We start from the raw sequence: 21,020 nt of genomic DNA, 5'->3' as shown, positions 1-21,020 counted from the left end.
GTTATAGAATTTTTCATTTCTTGGGACAACCTGAGAGAATCACAGAGAAAAAAACTCAGCAATATAGTATAATTCCAGAAGTAATCTGAGAAAGGAGGCTGGCATGATTGATTTGTCCTGAAAGAAAAATAAGAAAATGACTATGTACAGTTGAAAAGAGGATATCATATGAAGGAGGAACCAGGGTTATACAAACCCACAATCTGAAGGTTTTATCCATTTGATTTCATTTTGAAATTTAAAAAGAATGTGACTCCATCTGGCTGGAGTACTTGAGGCTTTCTAGGTAAATGACATATTTGTTACACACATGACAATCTCTGCTAGATTGTCTGAAAATGTCAAAAATCTAAATCCAGAATTCTTAAATCAGGGCTTTTAAGTGTTGGCTTTTGTGTGGGAGAAGATACAGCAAAGCAGAATAAATGTCATCCTAGAGTTTGGTCTCAAAATAGGGAATGCATATTATGTGTTACACAAAAACTTTTACAAGGGGGTAGCATGGGCAGAAATTTCAAAATAATTAACATTCAATTTTCTTTCATTTTAAAAATATGCGCTCTTTAATGTTTTATAAATGTTGGTATAGTTGCCAATATTAGGAAGGGTATAAAACCAAATTCTCAACATCTTACATGTAGTCAAGTAAATTTTTCTAAATTAAATTTAGTGGGGTGACATTGGTTAGTAAAATTATTCAGGTTTCAAGTGTACAATACATCATCTATATATTGCATTTTGTGTTCACCACCCAAAGTCAATTCTTCTTCCATCACCATATATTTGACCTCCCCTCTTCTACTTACCCTCTCTCTCCCTTACCCTCTGGTAACCACTAAACCATTGTCCATGTGTATGAGTTTTTGTTTGTTTGTTTGTTTGTTTGTCTTGTTTGTTTGTTGCTTTCAGCTTTATATCCCACATATGAGTGAAATCATATGGTTGTCAACTTTTGCTGTCTGACTTATTTTACTTAGCATGATAATCTCAAGATCCATCCATGTTGTCACAGATGGCAATATTTCATCTTTTCTTATGGCTGAGTAATATTCCATTGTATCTACAACTGAGATAAATAACATTTAAAAAAAAGGAAAAGATCATAGAATACCACCAAACTAAAATAACAGACAGAAACACAGGGCAAAGAAACAATGGAGACACCAAACTACAAGAAAACCAAAGATAAAATGCTTATAGGAAACCCTCATATATCAATAATCACTCTAAATGTAAATGGTCTGAATGCACCAATAAAAAGACACAGAGTAGCAGATTGAATCAAAAAACAAAACTCAACTATATGATGCCTTCAATAGACACGTCTCAACTGTAAGGACAAATACAGACTCAAAGTGAAATGGTGGAAAATGATACTCCAAGCAATGGCACCCAGAGAAAAGAAGGTGTATCCATACTTGTATCTGACAAAATAGACATTAAGATAAAAAGGGTAACAAGAGATAAAGATGGATATTTCATAGTAATAAAGGGAACAATACATCAAGAAGACATAACACTTATCATCAATATATATGCTCCCAATCAGAGAGCACCAAAATATATAAAGCAACTACTGACAGAACTAAAGAAAGCAACTGACAGAAACACAATTATATTAGGGGACCTAAATACTCCATTGACAGCTGTGGCTGAATCATCCAAACAGAAAGTTAATAAGGAAATAACAAATTTGAATTTTCCATGTTTACTTCTAAAAAATACAACTGCACTCTAGGTCTCTTGTGGATTCTCTATTCCCCTTTTTTCCTTTCAACATTTCTCTTCTCTCAGTCTATGAAAGAATAACATTTTCCCCCAGGCTGTCAGGATCTTTCCATGCTGCATTAGGGTGGAGTGCAAAAACTTCTAGGGAACAAAATGACAATTCCAATTATTAGTGTTGAGAGGCCTCCTTTAATCAAGGCATCAAAACTTGTGGTAGGCTTGATGTCTCTCCACGCCTTTTACATATTAATGTTCAGGACAATGGGTGGTATTAGAAATAGAATATATTGGCCTGTGTTGAGATGTTCTGAATGTAAGTGTATTGTAGAGCATGTTGGTAGGATTGATGACAGTTTTCCCTTAATTACTTTCCTTCCTTTCCAATGATTGCTGTCAAAGAATTCATTACTCTTGAGGGAGAATTCTTGGAGATTTTTGGCAAAAAGGTATATAAAATGTTTGAGTTCATTTCTCTTCTAAAAATATAACTTGAAAATTCCTGGAATCTATAAACAAAGTTATTATGTTTTTATTAGAAAAGGCGGATGTTAGTAAAATGTAAATAAAACTAAGAATATCATGCAGTCAACATTATTTTGGAAACCTCATCCAAATTAGCTTTCCTCAGTGTGATTGCTCAGTGTATATGATTGTAGGAAAGATTTTAATATCTGTCGCTCTGTTGATAGTTTAAAAATATTAGATGTCAAATCTATTGTCGCAATTAAATTGGTTTCTCCCGTTCAAACACCATTATTTTTTGTAGGGAACAGATCACAGCACAGAATATTGTTCAACACATTTTGACAAAATTGCTGTAACTAAAAGATATATATCTTGGGTACTGAGGATCCAACGATATTTTCAATCACTGTAAGTTAATAACGTATATCTACATGTACAAGGAAGAAAATCAGTGTTAATAATTATGGTGTGGTATGCAGTTCTTGCCAAACAATGTCTTAGTAAAGAGATTTTCAGAACATTATTGTTATTTGAGTTGATTCTGGCTGGATGGGCAATGATCAGTTAAAAGAATGGTTTATTGCTCATTCCTGCACTTTAAACATTATTTTGTTTTGGGAATGCTATTTTTTTAACCAACCTTTTAAAAGTAAATGTCAGCTGGGAACTTTGGTAATTATTAAAAAACAATAAATTCAAAGTAAGGTAATGTGAGATTCTATATAGATCTGTAAAAAACAAGTTCTAACATTGTTACTGAGAGAGTCACAGGGGCTGGTGAAGTGAAGCAGAGCTAGTCAGTCTGAAAAGTGTGCAATATGATTAGAGGTTTTAGTAAGACATGAGTTTTATTGATGGAGAGGGAAATAAATATATATCACTTTTGTTTCTAGGCTAAATATCCTTAAAAGACTAAATAAATAAATAAATAAATATGTTTAAATTCCATGTTAAAATGAGAGCATTAAAAGTAAATTGAACAGTTGAATAAAGAATTAATCATAGCAACAATAAACATGCAAGTGCCTTCATTCATTGGTAATTGATACATTTACAGGTCTACAATCTCTTACCCTTAATTCCAAAATCTGAAAACCAAAAAAAGTCATATAACTTATTTGGGAACAAAACCTGATGTGAACTGAGGTGAGGCTATTTATAGTATTTATCATACTGAGTCTAATATGTTATTATAAATCCCATTGAAGAACTAGTAATGGGTTTGATTACAGGGTGCTGTCCTAGACTCAACTGAGAATGTCATGTAACATATGGTGTATGTACTAATATACGTTCTAATATCTAAAAATTATGAATATCAAAACATATCTATCCCCATGAGATTTGGAAGAGAAATTGTTGACCTGGTCAGATTTTTAATGTAAAATAAATTACAGGCATCACTAGCCATCTTTCTATGTTAAAAAAGACCTTTGACCTGGGTTCCCTTGAGGCAATAAAAGAGCCTGACTGGCCATTGTGGGACCACATCAGCCATTACAGGATGTGGATCATTTGAACTCAGCAAGAAGATGACACCTAAAATAATGTTCACCCACAGAAACTCTGAAAACATCACTTTTCTGTGTGTTTTTTTTTGTGTTTGTTTTTTTGTTTTGTTTTTTTGGCAGTAGTTCAGATCTCCAAAACACTGAGAAAAAGTTGTTGCTGTTTGTAACTTCAAGTTTGTGTAAATTCAGCTTTCAAAATACTGCAACATCAAAGTGAGAAAAGTATAACCTGGAACACGAACATGATATGTTCATCCATTCACTTAGTGACTATTATGGAATGATTGCAGTGTGTCCCACACTGTTCTAGGTGCTAGGCATGCAGTGATGACATGGACATTTGCCTCGTTTTCCTGGGCCAGGTAGCTTTCTTATATCTAGGGGATTCCCTATGTTAAGGAACACCCTACGCAAGTTAGAAGCCGGAAACTTGCTTTTCTTGCCACTGCCATTGATCTAAGATCCATCTACGTGACCTAGAATTTGCTAATCAGATGCACTCACTCAGGACTGTGGTCTTGAAAGAAACAACTACAGAAACAAAAGTGGTTACTTGTCTTAATGTTTTACCTGTTAAATCAGAGCCTATAGCCAAAGAGTTGGGCTTCCAGGGGTAGTGTGTGATCAGCGTGTGAACTGTGGTATCTGATTTGGGTGGCGGGAGTGGTGGGGTTTTTGGAAGATCCCCACAGTGAGTGTTTGCCAGTGCTCCTGAGGGCTTTGCCTCCAAGCATGGTAATCTTGTCCTTTGGAGAGTCCATGAACAACCTACTAGCTTTAATACATTTATTACTTTTTTTATAATAATTATGGGTTCAGTTCTTTTGCAGCTAGAAACCATGATTCAGATGAATAATGAAAAAAGTTCCCTAACTTCAAAGGGTTGGCATTCTAGAAGGGGACACAGATAAATTAATAAATTGATCAGCATCAGATATAGAAATAAGGCTATTTTTTAAAAAAAAAAGAACATGAGTAGAGGAAGACAGGATGCTATTTTAGAAGGCATGGCAGTTGGTAGTAAAGTCAGAACTCCCAGAGAAGAGGACATTGTGAAACCTACATAAAATCTAACTGAAGAGAGGAAGTGAACCATATTGTGAATATCAGGCATACAAACTGTCAAAGCAAAGGCGCTGCAGTGAAAATTTGCTTAGAATATTTGAAGAACAGAAAGAAACTAGCGTGGCTGAACTGAGTCAAGAGAAATGTAGAGGAAACAAGGTGAGGGATAGCCAGGGGCAAGCAGATGTAAGTCTTGGTAGACTGTGTGAAGGACTGAAATGAATATATAAGTTTATGTATATGTGTGTGTGTGTATACAGAAGGTGCCAAAAAACGTATGCACATTTTAAGAAAGGAAAAAAACTGTATTAAATTGTCATAATATATACCGATAATGAAAAGATGAATGCAAGTCACGTTTGACTTCTGCAATTACAAGAGGTACTCAAAGTGGTTACCATCAGCGTAAGTTTAATACAGTTTTTTCCTTTCTTAAAATATGTATACATTTTTTCGCACCCTCTGTATCTATGTATGTATGTACATATCTATAAGACATGGAGGAATGTTGAGTCTTTATTTAGCCCATTTTACAAATTCCTTAGAATAAATCTAATAATATATGATACCCATTAATCAAGGTTAGAAAGGTTAGGTTTTTTTGCTGTTTTTGTGTGTGTGTGTGTGTGTGTGTGTGTGTGTGTGTGTGTTTTTGTGTTTTTTTTTTGGAGTTAATAGAATTTGTAAATAGTTTTTATGTTAACATAAGGAGATATATGGTGTAATAGGATGCAAATTTTGCATGAAATTTAGCTATAACAGTAGGACCTAAAGAAACTTTAAGTTTGCAGACAATTTAGAGTAAGTTTCCCAAATTCTTTTTGGTACAGGTCTCATGTTAATATCTTCTGCAATTAGATATACTTAACAGGAAAAAATTGAGAACTACACTGACGAGCAATGCACAATCAGAAGAGTGATTCAAAATATGAAATAAATGGATATTTACAAAGATTCATTCACCTATTTAGGACAACGTGGTTTAGTGAAAAAGCATGGACTTTCAAGTCATTCAATTCTGGAATAAAATTTTGCTCTGCCATTTACTACCTACGTGACCACAGAAAGTTACTTTAATGCTAAGTACTTTAATTCCCCTACCTGTAAAATTAGGGAACACAAAACGTGTCTTACAAAATCGTTGTAATTATTAAATTAAATTAGGCAGCATCTCTAAGAAGCACACTAAGATGCTTCCCATAAATCACACAATTATACATGTTAATTTTCTTTTCTTTAAATGTTTATGTTTTTATTTCGTCATTCAGTTCGTATCAAAACACAAAAGCTGGAAGAGAAGGTGACTAGAATAAAATTTTATACTAACAACAATAAAAACAAAAGAATTGTTTAACAAGAAATTTTCTGTGAGTTTCCATATCATAATGTATTTTGAGAGAGCTTCACGCCTGTTGATAAAAACCATAGGTATTGAGTATGTGTTGAACTGATCATCACCTTAGTGTTCCCTATCTCTCCAAAGCGCCTGGAGACATAAAAGCTGATGGAACTAAATCAGCACATCCCCCCTCCCCTTGAATATAGTATGGGAATAAACTCAAGATACTGGTAGTTAAGTGAAGCAGACAGTGTAAATTTTGGAAAATATCAGTGAAGGAAAAGCTCAGAAGCTAACATCAAGGACACACAGCACTCTAGAACAAACTAGAAAATACATATTTGGATATGGGATGGTTATCCAGAGCTGAACCCAGTTGGAAACTAAGGTGAAATTGTGACCATTAGGGATTTAACAGATCCATAATAATGTGTAGAGAAGAGCTCACAGTCGGGAAAAATGAAAATTTAATTACATAATAAAACAACAACAAATATGTAAAATATTTCAGAACTATAGGGAAAATGTGAGGGACTATAAATAAAGGGGAAATTGTGTAAAATAGTGTTATCAGTAGACTTTTCACATCAAATGCAGAATGTTACTAGAACAAAGAGGACTTGAGGAAAAAGCTGGACTTTGCTAATGGACCAGAAAGATGGATGTCGCAAATAATCCTCAGCACAACATAACACTAGGGAGTTATTGGTGGTGGGCTTGGGAGTTTGCATATGCGAGCATTCAACAGGCATGGGAAGTTTGTGTTGCATTGGGTTAATAAAGTACAAATGGTGGACTTATGTTGCAATGCAGGATTCACAATATACTCGTCTTGGGGCATTACATGTGTGGGTTCAAATTCTGCCTCTTCCACTTAACTGATGTGTAGCTTTGGGCACAGACTCATTATCTGTAAAGTAGATATAATGATTCCTATCTCATAGCACATATGGAAAAAACTGATACATTTCTCGGCACATAGCCGGCACTTGAAGTAATACAATAGTATTATTTTGTCATTGATATTGTTTTTAAAAGTCAATATGAACTTCTCTTTTCATAGCCTTCCATATACAATCAAATTTAGCTAGCCCTGCATCTCTTTCTAAAACTTTAAAATGGTATACATTGTTAGATGATACTGTATTCTTCTACTCACTATTCAGGAATAAGGGAGATGTTTAAGATATTGTATTACCATATATTAGCTCTTTTTATTTCTAACTAAGACATGGATCATCCAGAACATCAAACTATAAGGTCTAAGGAAAGGACGTGGTCTTTAGTCAAAAGAAAGAAGATATTGCTATTGTTTCTGCATGAGATAAATAAGATCTTAATATATTATTTCAAATTATTTCCATTTAAGTTTAAAGTTAAGTGTTATATATTTTCTTTCCCATAAGCAGATATAAGCTATCTGGTGCCCTAATTCCCTACCAGTACCCAGACATTTCAGGAGATGTTTTGGGGACTAAAGATCATGCCAGAGGTTAAATTGGTCTCAGTTAAAGAAAATTATTTCCAAAATGTCAAGTGTAGAGAAGCATTTCTCTTTGGAGAATTTAAAGGATGGTAATACTGAAATATGCAGTGTCTAGAAGGTTTCAGGCCTTCAAATTTTTCATCAGCTTTCTCAGAGCATGGTATGATTTTGTAATTTCATAGCACTAGCTTAAACTCTCTCTATAATAAGTACTGCGGGTACTTTTTTCTTTTTTTCCCAGGGGTAGAAGGAGAAATGGCATGAGGGCTAAAGTCACTAGAGGGGCTTTTTGCAGGAAATTTTCTGGGAAATTTGGAGACTGAGAGAGAGCAGAGCTATGGGGAATGAAGTAGATATGAGGAGAAGAAGGGTTTAAACAAGTGTTGCTGTGAGCAGGTATGGATCCCCTTCATATATGCAAAAAACACAGATAAGAATGTGGGCTAATCTAGAATTGATGTCTGTTAGGTAGCTTGTGTCTCTTTTCAACATTGCTCGTAGCGTTGTGTCCTCAGCAGGGTACAATCTCATAGTTGATCTGAAGAGGTAGGCAGTATTCTCCCCACTGACCCCATTCCTTGTAAAACCAATCTAGACCTGTGGGAGTGTCCTATGGAAACTACAGAATGTGGGAACCTCCAGTTCCAAGATGGCTGCTCAAGCCTCGGTCACACATCCACATTCCAGCAAGCAGAAAGGAAGGAAAGGGAAGTAGAGAAGCCCAAGGGCTGTGCTAGCTGGTTTCTTAAGAGTGATTCTCAGACTGTGGGTCCTATTTTTGATCAATCAACCTCCCTGTCAGCTCATTCTCAAGTACTGAGGATTGCTGCTGGACTGACAAATATTCTTGGTATTTAAATTTGAATACTTACTCTCTATCAGAGAGAACACAGATACTAGATCCAGCTCCCATTTCCTGCTCTTGATCAAATGCTAAGAAATAATATTTAGCTTTGAGTTTATATAGTTAATTAAATATTTTCCCACCCAAGTTGACTGACATTCTGGGGAAAAGCATATTTTGTATTTCACGTTGGGCTGATCTGTGAGTCTGTTAGTGGAGCCATCCTCCACATCTGTTCATTGAATATGCAGCAGAAATGGCAGCCCATGTGAAAATTGAATGACAAACAGCGCAGTTGGTCTTCTTGGTACCACTGCTTATGGCCTTTTAAGTAAATGAAAGACATGAAATTAGTTTTGCCAAGACTTAGGCAACAGTCGCAACTGGCTAAGGCTCTACTATGTGAAAGTGAAGTCAGAATTCTGGCACTTGAAAACTTACTGGCGTTGAAACATATATTGGAAACAATTTCACTTTTCCATCAACAGAAATTTATTTGTAGAGCTACAAATGGCTCAAGACTAGACAAAACACTTTTTCCTAAAGGGTTATTGCCCCAAAGTGGAGGAATAACTATCGTTTCAACTGCCGGTGCCATAGTAGTAGGGTTCTCTTACTGGGGAAGAAATTGACAACAGCCTCAGGTGAAGAAAGAACATCCAGGGCAGCATTATTAGGCTTTGTTGACTAAGCTAGCACAGAGCAATTGCTTTAAAGGTGTTTTCTAAACATATTCAGGTAATCCCCTCAATTCCTCCATTTTGCAGAATGGGATAATTTTCATAACAAACGGCCCTTTGAATAGCACTGCTTATAGGAAGAGCACAGTCTAGATGCCAAGGAACGGTGGAAAGCCAATTATTACAATTATTCCTTTGCCTACCTTTCTCAGGGTGCATGTCACCATCTCCTCTGCATTTTGAAAGCTGCCAAGTCAGGAAGTCACAGTGTATACTGCATAGATTTTAAATTAGGATAAAAATGCTGGAAACTCTCTCAGCTTCATGGCCAGGAAAATGAACTTGCCCGTGCCAAAAAGATATGGCATAGTTTGAATAAGAAGCTTAAAAAAGTTAGGCAAAGCATCCAAAATTTACAACCCGCTAAACTCAAGGTGATTACATAGTGGTGCTCATGAAAAGAACCTAATGTGAAACACTTCACAAAGCTTTCTACCTTGTTTTGACCTTAACTCTCTAATCCATTTCCAGAAACAAACACTGGAGGTGGGTGGGGAGGGCAGGAAGAGAGAGGTTACTTGAAGAAACAGCCTAAAATATATTATTTAAAATGTTCTATATGGCCTAACCACTTTGAAAAAGCTAAAGATTCTTGGTTTTAGCATTGGGCAATATTCTTGTCAAGTGAATAGATACATATTGATGTACCCAATGGCTTAAATTTTGTTACTCAATCATCAAATTATCATTAGTGTGTAGTAGATGTGAGGACTATTTTTAATGTTAGCCTGGACTGTTTACTTCTCAATGTTTCCAAGAAATGTCCATTAATTTGCCCCTTTAATTTGCCTTTTGTTTAACTATTCCCAATAAATGCTACCACAAAAAAGAAGCTGTTCATTCCAATTTTATCCTAATGATGGCTGTTTTACCAAGAACAGATCACAGAAATTTCTCAATCTTCTCTGAAATAAGCCTCTTGCTCTTCCCCATCTTATTTTTAAAATAAAGAATGGCAACGACAATTTATGGCTGTAAGCTAGAACAAGGCAATAAGTGGGAAAAATGAAACAGCAATTCTGGGCTCTAGGCTTGTCTCCCAGTCACATTTCTAAGCTTCATTATCCTTTCACATTAAATAATCTAGATTACAAATGGCATCTAAAATCCTTTTCAGTTGTAAAATCTCATGAGTCTTATTATACTTTCATCACTTGTGTATGCACAGGAAACAATCATGTCTTGTATTTTGGAAGTTCTATAATTTTCAAAAAATTTTTAATCCTCTAGTTTATATTAAAAACAACCATTTTTTAAAATACACTAACATAGATTAATATCTCACTTATGCTTCAATGACAGGAAAAAAATCATTAAAAAGAGAAAAGAAATGCCTTGATATATATGTATATAACAATAAATATATAGATATGATATAACATTATATATCTATCTATATCTATAGAGATAGCTACATCAGGATATACAGCTGACTAGAAATCAAAATGAAAAAGCATTAATATTATAAAACTTAAAATGTACTAAATTATATAAAGTCAAAAACAACTGACTTTTGAGAAATAAATAAAATGGTATTATGAGTGAACTTGCATTGTTCTAGCTGTATCACCTATTTTTGTTAAAAACCTCACATTGAATATTGGTCAGGCCAAGACTGGAAGAAGAATATACTGGCCTGAGTTCCCTAGAAAACAGAACCTGAGGCAAAAATCTTATACCCTGATATTCTAATGAGGAGAGGTGAGGGAGATACCCTGGAAGTAAAAGTGAATGATTAAAGGAAGAGACTTTTAACTTTGTGTTTTGAGACATCTATTGGGGGTTCAAGTAGGGAGGCAAGGCTAGTGGATTACCTACTGATTCATTTTTGTCCCTTTTTCCTATTGGTCAAAGCCTATCACATGAGTTAAGTGTCCTATTCTACCAGGTGTGTCAACTGGACTCTGGGAAACTGTGGAGGAAATGAGGATTTCCAAAGGCCCAGCCAAGTCTTGGTACAGTGAACTTCTCCAAGGTTTAGAGTGTGTGTGTGTGTGTGTGTGTGTGTGTGTGTGTGTGTCGGGGGATGAGGAGACTTGCTCTGTGACAGTTGTAGTGGCAGTAATGGCAGTAGCCAATGACCTAGGCTTTATGATTGAGGTAATGGCATGAGTCATCTCTGAGGCCATTCTGGCCAGGAAGCAGATTAAGCTGCTGAGACCTGGAGGTGAGGTGAGGTCAAGTACATTCAGAAGGCAGAAACTCAGATTCACTCACAACCCTTAGTGATCTTCAAGTCTCACGGGAGAACACTTGGCATTCAACTCTTACCTGGGGAGCGACATGTATGTCTAATCCTTTAGCTGATAGTCAGTGCAATCTTCTAAAAAGACTTACAGAGGTCCGGAAAACAAAGCCATATTCAAGCTATTGCAGGTGGTACAGGGTTGATATTTCTCAACATCTTTCTTCACCTAAACTTTCAGGTTGTTTTCTTATCCTGTCCCAGCACTTCCACAAATCAGGGTTGCTTATTCTGTATGACGAAGGAACCACTTGAGCTAAAGCTGACCCTGGGGTTGCTTATTCTAAGAGGTGACACAGCATTCATTCTTAACAGGTTTAAGATCTTAACTTACCTTTGTTGGGTCATGGCTGCTGTCATTGACAATTATCCATGGACATAGAAGCATCAAAGATGCACCAGTGAATCTCCTAGGATACAGTCATACTCCACGTTGCCTCTATTGTGTGATGACAATTGTATCCAGCCTTCCATCCTGGTCCATAACCATTAGTTAGGATCCACTCCCTTTGGTTCCCTGGTTCCTGCTGGCATCTATTAACCCTCCTCCACTAACCATGAGCTATGTCGTCACTATTGCCTTTGAACAGGTAGAGCATCCAACTCCAAAACCCATCCTGAAATGTATATACTGTTAGAGGCCAGTTTAGAATCACCTCAAAAACAAACCCTGAGGAAAAGAGTGAGAGGAAAAAGAGAAGTGAAGTGGAGAATGTTCTGGGCATAATTTGCAAGTGTTAATCTTTCTTCTCCACTGCCAGAACCAGGAGGACATCTTTGCTTCCTGAAGGTAACACCTCCTAAGACACAAACCTCAGGAGTTCTTCATTCTCAGGCTAGTCCATATTCAGGCTCCAGAAGTTTCTCAAAATTAGCACTTATGATTTCTTACAGTTCTGGGGAGGGGGGCCCAGACGCCCATCCTGACCCACCCATGCCAGCCTCTGCAAAAGCACAGGCACACATATTCACTTTTTTCCTCTGTATTTCTCTTTATCTCTCTATCCTCCCAGTCCCATTCTTATATTTTTCTCTCTCCTTCTCCTTCTTTACGTTCCTCTCTGTCATCCTCCTTTCCCTTTTATTATTTCTCATATCAAGCTTTACCTCTGGGTCTGTTTCGATCCCCATTCTTTGTTTCTCTCCCCTTCTCTTTCTTCCCTCTCTTCTTTTCTCCTTCCCTCCTCCTGACATCTATTTTCCTCCCACAGGCCCTCCCTCCACAGCCTTCCCCTTGCCCTAACACAGGAGCACACACACACTTTATCTTTTTATACTGTATTTTTATTGTACCTTTTCTATGTTTGGAGATGTTCAGATACACAAATATCATTGTATTACTGTTGCCTATAGTATTCACTATGATAACATGTTGGACAGGTATGTAGCCAGTGAGCAATAGGCTAGACTGTTACAGCGTGGATGTGTAGCAGGCTACATCATCTAGGTTTGTGGAAGTGTGCTCTGTGATGTTCACACAGTGATAAAGTGGCCTAAGGATGCATGTCTCAGAATGTGTCCCATCATTCCATGATGTATGACTGTACGAGGTCAGACAGTTAAGTTTGTGAACTCATCCTAGAAAAAATGCTACATACCTCATTGCTGAATATCATTATGGTCAGCTTCAAAGTACTCTCCTTGGGAAGCTATGCATTGATGCCAGATATTAATTGACGCTTCAAAGCAATTTTGGAACTCTTTTTCTGGAATGGCCATCAGAGCTGTCATCGTATTAAATTTGATGTCCTGAATGTCATCAAAATATCTTTCTTTCAATATTTCCTTTATCTTCAGGTAACTAAAAAAGTCATTGGCGGCCAGATCAGGTGAGTAGGGAGGATGTTCCAATACAGTTATCTGTTTCCTGTCTAAAAACTGCCTCACAGACAGTGCTGTGTGAGCTGGTGCATTGTCGTGATGCAAGAGCCATGAATTGTTGGTGAAAAGTTCAGGTCATCTAACTTTTTCATGCAGCCTTTTCAAAGCACTTCAAATAGCAAACTTGGTTAACTGTTTGTCCAGTTGGTACAAAAGCATAATGAATAATCCACCTTATATCAAAAAAGGTTAGCAACGTCATTGCAACAAATTTGCATACTTGTCAGACCTCATATGTGGGTCAAGCTAAGGAAAAGCAGTATCAAGTCTTCCATTTCATTTCATTTTTCCCCCGTACAGTGGACCAAGGTCAGGAGAATGTCTGGAGTTAGGACTTCAAGTGACTAACAACTTGGCTTTCACTCACTCTCAGCACAAATTTCTTCCATCTACAAAAAGTAGTATCAATTCTTACAAATAAGCCAAACTCAGAAATGATTCCGGAGTCAGCACCTCTCAATGATCCTCAGACCTAAAAATGGCAAAAGCTGCTACTTTTTAAAATCATCCTTGTATCCCTCTTCCTTTTCTTCTCTATTTTCTTCATGTAAAATTTTTTTATAACCTATGATAATTAGAGAGATACATAATAGTAATATATTTTATCAAGAGTACAGTTGTTTCTGCTTTAAAGTACAAAACTTATCAAACAAAACTGATAATCTTAATCCCATTTAAGTTAGCTATTTTAATATAGATAGGTGGAAAAAGGAGCCATTATTGATCACATTCGTAAGTTACACACACCACCTGTTACAGCCTGAAAAGAATAGTCACTCAAGGGAAGCATTTTTTCATTTCTTCAAAAACCCAGAGTTCTTCATAAGTAATGCTTTGTTATCCTCATTTCCATCTATATGGGTTACACAATCTACTGATATTCAACTGTAATGGAAGATAACACTAAAATGTGTTCATGAATATTATTAAAGCACAAAGATTCCTGTGAATAGGTAGAGATTTCCCGGACAGTGTCACTTGCCAATACTAATCCCAACATATTGACAGAATGGAAATACCAACGCTTAATTCCCTGGTAAAATATATACTTTCAGTAGAGAAAAAAAATAACCTTGTCTTCTATTTATTGAGAAAAAAATAGTTGAAATTCCAAAGTGGGAAAAGTATGGTTTTTAGACACAAAGTCACCTGAATTTGAATCCTGAACTAGCTACGGAGCTTCCACGATCTCTTTAAGCCCCAGTTTCCTTACCCTTAAAATGAATATACTAACACTTAACTGGCAGGGCTGTTGAAATATTTAATTTGATTAATCAATATAAAGACAGTAGAATAGTAGATATTTAATAGATGATGATTGTAATTATTATTTTAAAATCTTCTCACAAAGTTATATTCTGTAAAAATAACCATTACACCTAGCAATTTGAAATGCATAGAGATCTAGTACTCTATTTCTAACCTTACATGTCTATGTAAAATGACCCTTCTGCCTGGAATAACAATATGAAGAGGAAGAAGATCAAGAGGAGGAGGAAGAGGAGCAAAAAGAGACAAGATGATGATGATGGCTCCACTCCAGACTATTTTACATAACGTGATATTTAAGCAATTCATCTAACCTCTTCCAGAGATAATCAACAGCCTCTACTACTTTTATTCATGTCTGGACAAGTATGTTACCTTGAACAAATTTGATATTAAAGTTTGTTTTCAGGTTCCTCGGAACTCTAGTTTAACACCATTTCCCACTCCACATTAGACTCCCTCCACACATACTCTCAGAATTTTTAGGACTTCTCCACTTAAATTCTGTTGTCTTGAAAAGACTGCTAACATTTATATATTACCATTTTCAGATATATTGAAATTTTAGGTTTTATTTTTAATTAGGAAATTGTTGGTTAGGGATATTGAAAGGAATAGAATAAGGATATTACAATAGGGCTATTGTAACAAATCACTTGGTAAGGGATTTCAAGTGTGTGTGTGTGTGTGTGTGTGTGTCTGTCCCAGCCTGTGACCCTATGGACCTTGTACAGAACATGGTAGAGATGCTTAGAATATAGCCATTGTTACATGGTCATGCAACAGGGTGTCTTTTTTGTTGAATACCCGTTTACAGGAATCTTTACAAAATTAGGTTGTGGGGACAGAGTCCCAGAGAGAAGTTTCCTGGCTCTCCACCCCGTGTTGGGGGGTGCTGACTCAGGTGGTGGTTGGCCATTGGCTGTAGCCAGTTGTCCAATTGGCTGTTGATGTAAGTGCCATGACAGCATTTGTTGGCTGGTTGGTTGGTTGGCTGGCTGGCTGGCAGGCAGAAAAGCAGATGGCGGATTGCGGATCATGTGGATCCTACTTTGTGTGTCTCGCCCAGCCGCCAGCGAGAATATAGTGGTATGACTCCCCCATCTATGGCTCTGTGGGTGTTCCTTTTTGGCCTCACCATGTCCTGTGTTTTTGTATGGGGAGCGGGACCAGAGACCCTGCATGACAATCTGCGTGACACTCTGCCTGACATAGGTGTAAAAAAGTTCAACAGAAAAAAACAATAATACCTCTTTCCCAGTTTGTTTCATAAAGCAGCAACAATTTGTGAATGTTTGAAGTTTAAAATGTGTTATTTATTCTAAAGAAACTCATAAAACACTGACAACAGAAGGAAAAAAAAAAAAGCTATGCTTAAAACAGCTTCATAAGAACAAACCACAAATATTGAATAAGCAAATCTGTTTCAGCTTTCAAAACCCGAGGTGTTTGGTTGTTGTTTGTGATGGTGATGTATGTGTTTGTGTGTAGGTGTGACTGTATTTTAAATTATAAATGACTTTGAAATCCTTGCACCTTAATTACTAGAGCTGCAGTCTTTTCATGTGGAGTCTCACCACTCTCTGTGTGAAAGACTAATGAGAGGTTAAAAAGACTTTACAGGTTCCCAAGAAAAGAAAATCATGAAATAAATCCACTATTTGATGCTAAGTAGTACTGCAGCCTCATTGAAGTGACACGGAAATTATAACTTCTCCAAAGAATAAAAAGTTTAAACCAGCTATTTTTAAGTGAAGACATGGCAATCAAAAACAAAGGTGAAGGAATGGAAACTCAGCTCCTACCTACCTTACTGGTGGAGTAATTTTGAGTCATTGCCCCCCATATATTTTGTTTCTCCAGTGGCTCCCTGGAATTTAAAGATACCCTCCAAAGCACCTGCAGTTTTCACATGCAATCAAACCTCCACCTAAACGAAGCAATCATTTTCCTTTCTTAGCAAGCATCACAAGGGCCCTCATGAATGTAAGCAATCATTTGAGGGGGACAGTAACAGCTTTCAATTTGCCATGGGTGAGTTGAGCTAGAAGTTGCTGGAGCTCCCAGTCTGTTAAGCTGATGGCTATAGACTAAGTAGCAGGATGAAAACAAAACAAACGTCACCTATACACTAACAATTTTGTTTTTAATTACATTAAAGTGTAAAGTGCTCGTGAAGAGAAATTGTCCTCTCTACTTCTTGGTACTTTGGGAAAAGCAGGAAAGTAAACCAAGCATTTAAAAAGAATATTGTGTATCACAGAATAGGGAAGATTGCATAACATTTAATTAATGATAGAATTTGTGATAAAATAATGATGAAAGCAGATAGTTTCCAACCTCCTCCTACCTCACAAACACATATCCATGTTCTCTCTCTCCCAGTCTCTCTCCCAATAGTGCGCGCTCTCACCCCCCCATCCCCACCCCGTCCTATCTTTCTCTCACTTTGGAGTTCACCTTGTGAAGTATAATATCACAATTAGATTCCCAATTGTAATTTTTAGTAATAGAAGTATCAGAATATGCTCCCTGACTACATGCTGATTCTGTGAGCCTACTGTGAGATAAGGAGCATCTAAGAGATTTTTTTAATTGGCAATTCTTTCTTAATTTTGTTGCCAATTTTAGGCAACTTCAGATTTATTTTTTTATATACAGACCTCTTCTTGCATCAATATATTCTAAGACTCTTTAGGCAAATATTTTTATAAAGCCAATTTTAATTTCTAATTTATCCATATTATCATTTTAGAGATGCTATAACTTCATTTTTTAAATCTTTCTTTAAATTAACTTTATTGAGTTACAATTTACATATAACTTATTTTACATATGAGGTGCAATAAATTTTGACAAATTTATATACCCGTGGAGCCACCACCACAGTCAAGATACAGAAAATTTCCATGACCCCAAAAGCATAACAAATTCTCTTACACTTCATTCCAATAACCCCTGCTCAACCCCAGTCCCAGGAAACATCTGATCTGCTCTATGAAATAATATATCAGAGTTGTCTTTTCTAGAATGTCGTATAGGTAGAATCATACAGTATATACTGTCTTGCATCTGGCTAGTTTGGTTCAACATAATGATTGTGAGATTCATGCATGTTCCATGTATTAACACTTAATTTCTTCTTATTGCTGAGTATTGTTTCCATTGTATTGTTTGTACATTTGCGAGCTGATGGAAACTGATGGGCATGGTTTCTTTTCAGTCTATGCTATAATAAATAAAGCCGCTATGAAAGCTATGAACATTTGAGTCAGTATACATCATTGTGTAAACATGCATTATGATTTAGGTAGAGTTAACAAATAATTTCCCTGGTGACTTATGTTGTGACCTTACCAAACATTTGAAGATTGTCCAGATATCTTTCTATTTTGATTTATAATTGAATTCTATTGTATTAATATGGCATAGTTTGTATGCTGTCAATTTTTAACATTTTTGAGGCTTGTTTTATGGCACAGAGTATGATGTATCTTATTGAATGTTCCATGTGCACTTGGAAAGAGTGTGAATTCTGCTTTCTGGAATAGAGTTTCCTATAAATTTTGACTTAAACAATTTGGTTGATACTGACATTTAAGTCTTCTATACTCTTAGAGATTTTCTGTTTACTTTTTCTATCCTGTCAATTACTGCAAAAGGATTGTTGAATTCTTCAAATACAACTGTAGATTTGTCAATTTCTCCCTTTAGTTCTATCAGATATTTAATGTACATATTTTTAAATATGCCATTTATAAAAAATCCACTTGAAATATAAAAATACAGAAATGTTAAAAAGAAAAAGAAAAAAACAAAAAACGCTATACTTTGCATATACTAAATTAAAGAGAGTTGGAGGACTATATTAATATAAGACAAAGAATACTTCAAAAGAGACTATAATAAGGGATAAAGAAAAACCTCACAATGATAAACAGGTCTATTTGAAGAAGACATACAAATATTACATTATGTATGGAACTAATACAGAGCCACTCCAATATGTATGGAACTAATACAGAGTCTTATTTTAATATAATATAAGACTGGGTATAATATAATATAATATAATATAATATAATATAATATAATACAATACAATACTGGGTCTTATATTAATTTTTGCTCCAAAAGACACATTAAAGCTAGTGGTCGATTAGGCCTTATTTTCAGGGAAACATGGTAGTTAAGAGTCTGAAAGAGAAAATATTACTCAGTGTGTCATGATTTCATTGCCTTTCGTCTTCTGCCAAATAATCAAATCCGACATTGCATCATTAGACCTTTATGTTATTAAGACCTAGAAGTATATATTCTTATTTTTTTAATCTAAATTATCAACAATTACAGGTTTTAATTATCTGTATTTGGATAATTCTGTGTCCAAATTTGTCTATAAGGAATTTTTATTTTATTTTATTGGGGTGACAATTGTTAGTAAAATTACATAGATTTCAGGTGTACAATTCTGTATTACATCATCTATAAATCCCATGGTGTGTTCACCATCCAGAGTCAATTCTCCTTCCATCACCATATATTTGATCCCCTTTACCCTCATCTCCCACCCCCCATTTTTCAACTAGTTGTTGCTTTAAATTTTTTTAACTAGTTGTTACAATAACACAAAACAATTAGATAACAAATGTGTTTAAAGAGAAGATAAAAAATGAACAGTGAGGTACAGGTTTTTCAGTCAGACAGACAAGAAATATGTTTGTTGGTGGCCTGAGTGCTTACAAAATCCCCTGAGCCTCAGTTTTTTCATTTGTAAACTGAGATAATATTTGTATAATCCTCAAAGCCCTTAGAAAGAATTAAGATATAATGAATAAGCATTCAAAAAATAATGTGAAGGAGTAGTAGCCATCAATTGTATCATTATGTATGCCAGGAGAATCAGAAAGTTTCTGTAGAAGATCAGTCTTAATTAAGGACTTAGCCACGAGGAATGAAATTCAATGTAGTAACAATAGAATAGAAAAAAGGTGGAGGACTGAAAATAAGGGAGATGTGTGTGTGTGTCCAAAGAAGGGGGAGAATGTAAGAAATAGAAGAAAATTATTAAAAATAGAGTATATGCATAATGTAGAAATGATAAGTTCTGAAGCTGGAAAAATGGAGGTTATAATTCCACTGCTGTGACTTGGGACAGTTGTTCATCCTCTCAAAGCCTAAATTTTATTATCTATGAATGGGAATAATATCTGTTTGGGATTTTTAGGATAGTTAAAGTTGAGTGTGTGTGTGTGTGTGTGTGTGTGTGTGTGTGTGTGTGTGTGTGTGTACACTCTATGTTATAAATAATATGTAAAACAAAATATTATATATAATATAATACAATGATGCCTGGTATATGTTGGGTGCTCAGTGCTTGAAATGGATTATAAGTCATCAATAAATAAATGCTGTGCAAGCTATTAAAAATTAGGTAGAGAAATTAAATCTTCTAATTTTGGTAGGTAATTCTTACTGGTACAATTTGATTTTAACATCACCATGGGGAACAACCTCATCGTAAGTGACAAAAAAGAGAGATTTTTAGGCAATTATATAAATAAAACAGGAACATTTATAACTGATAAATTAATCCAATTCTGAAAAATGGTATAGAAATGTAAAGGTTAAAGTTGCAAAGATGAAACTTTTCATCTCATCAGTTGGGATACACTCACACACATACAGATACACACAAATTCAATCATATTTTAGTAACTTCAATATGTAATTTGGCAGGTTCAAAAGCATTTGTCCCTAAATAGGTTACATTTAGTGGGCATTGTATATAGTAACTGACATGGTTATAATGCAAAGTAAACTCTAATATTTGAATAAGTACAAATTGAATCAAAATGTTAAATAAAAAATAAATTAGTAATTTATTTTAATAAATGGAGACAGCAGAACTCTTTATGGAAACATTTGCCTACAAATTAGATGCTGTATTCAGTGCTCTTAAATGCCTTTACTAAGAAGTTAGGACTTTAGTCTGTAGCTTTTATCTTTTCTTTTTTTTAAGTGGTGAAGTCATCTGACATCTATTTTAGAAAGATTATGTTGATGGAGGTAAAGGGAAGAGATGAGAGTAGTAAGAACATGAAGGAAGAGTGTATAGTTAAGAAGCTACTGCAATAATTTGTCCATGAGAGATAAAGAAATGAATTCTGTAGTGGTGGAAATAAAATGGGGGAGACAGATATGAACATGACAGAGGTAGAATAAATGGGAGTTTGAAGACAGAAAAACCATAGGATGGTGGGTGGTGGTCCTGTAGGTTGGAAACAAAATCCTTCAGAGAAGTAAACTTGATTCCAAACATCCCCCAGGCTGTTCTCTGTTGGCAAAATGTCTATGTCTTTGGGGTAGAATAAATCATGATTTACCATGTATTCAGCTGTTAGGTGACACCTAGAGATATTATCATAAAGAAGAGCTAAAAAGTCA

The sequence above is a fragment of the Rhinolophus sinicus genome, chromosome 4 (genome assembly GCF_057876585.1).
Source record: "Rhinolophus sinicus isolate RSI-liver-muscle chromosome 4, RSI-T2T, whole genome shotgun sequence".
Classification (NCBI taxonomy): Eukaryota; Metazoa; Chordata; class Mammalia; order Chiroptera; family Rhinolophidae; genus Rhinolophus; species Rhinolophus sinicus.
Note: the sequence above shows the minus strand (reverse complement) of the source record.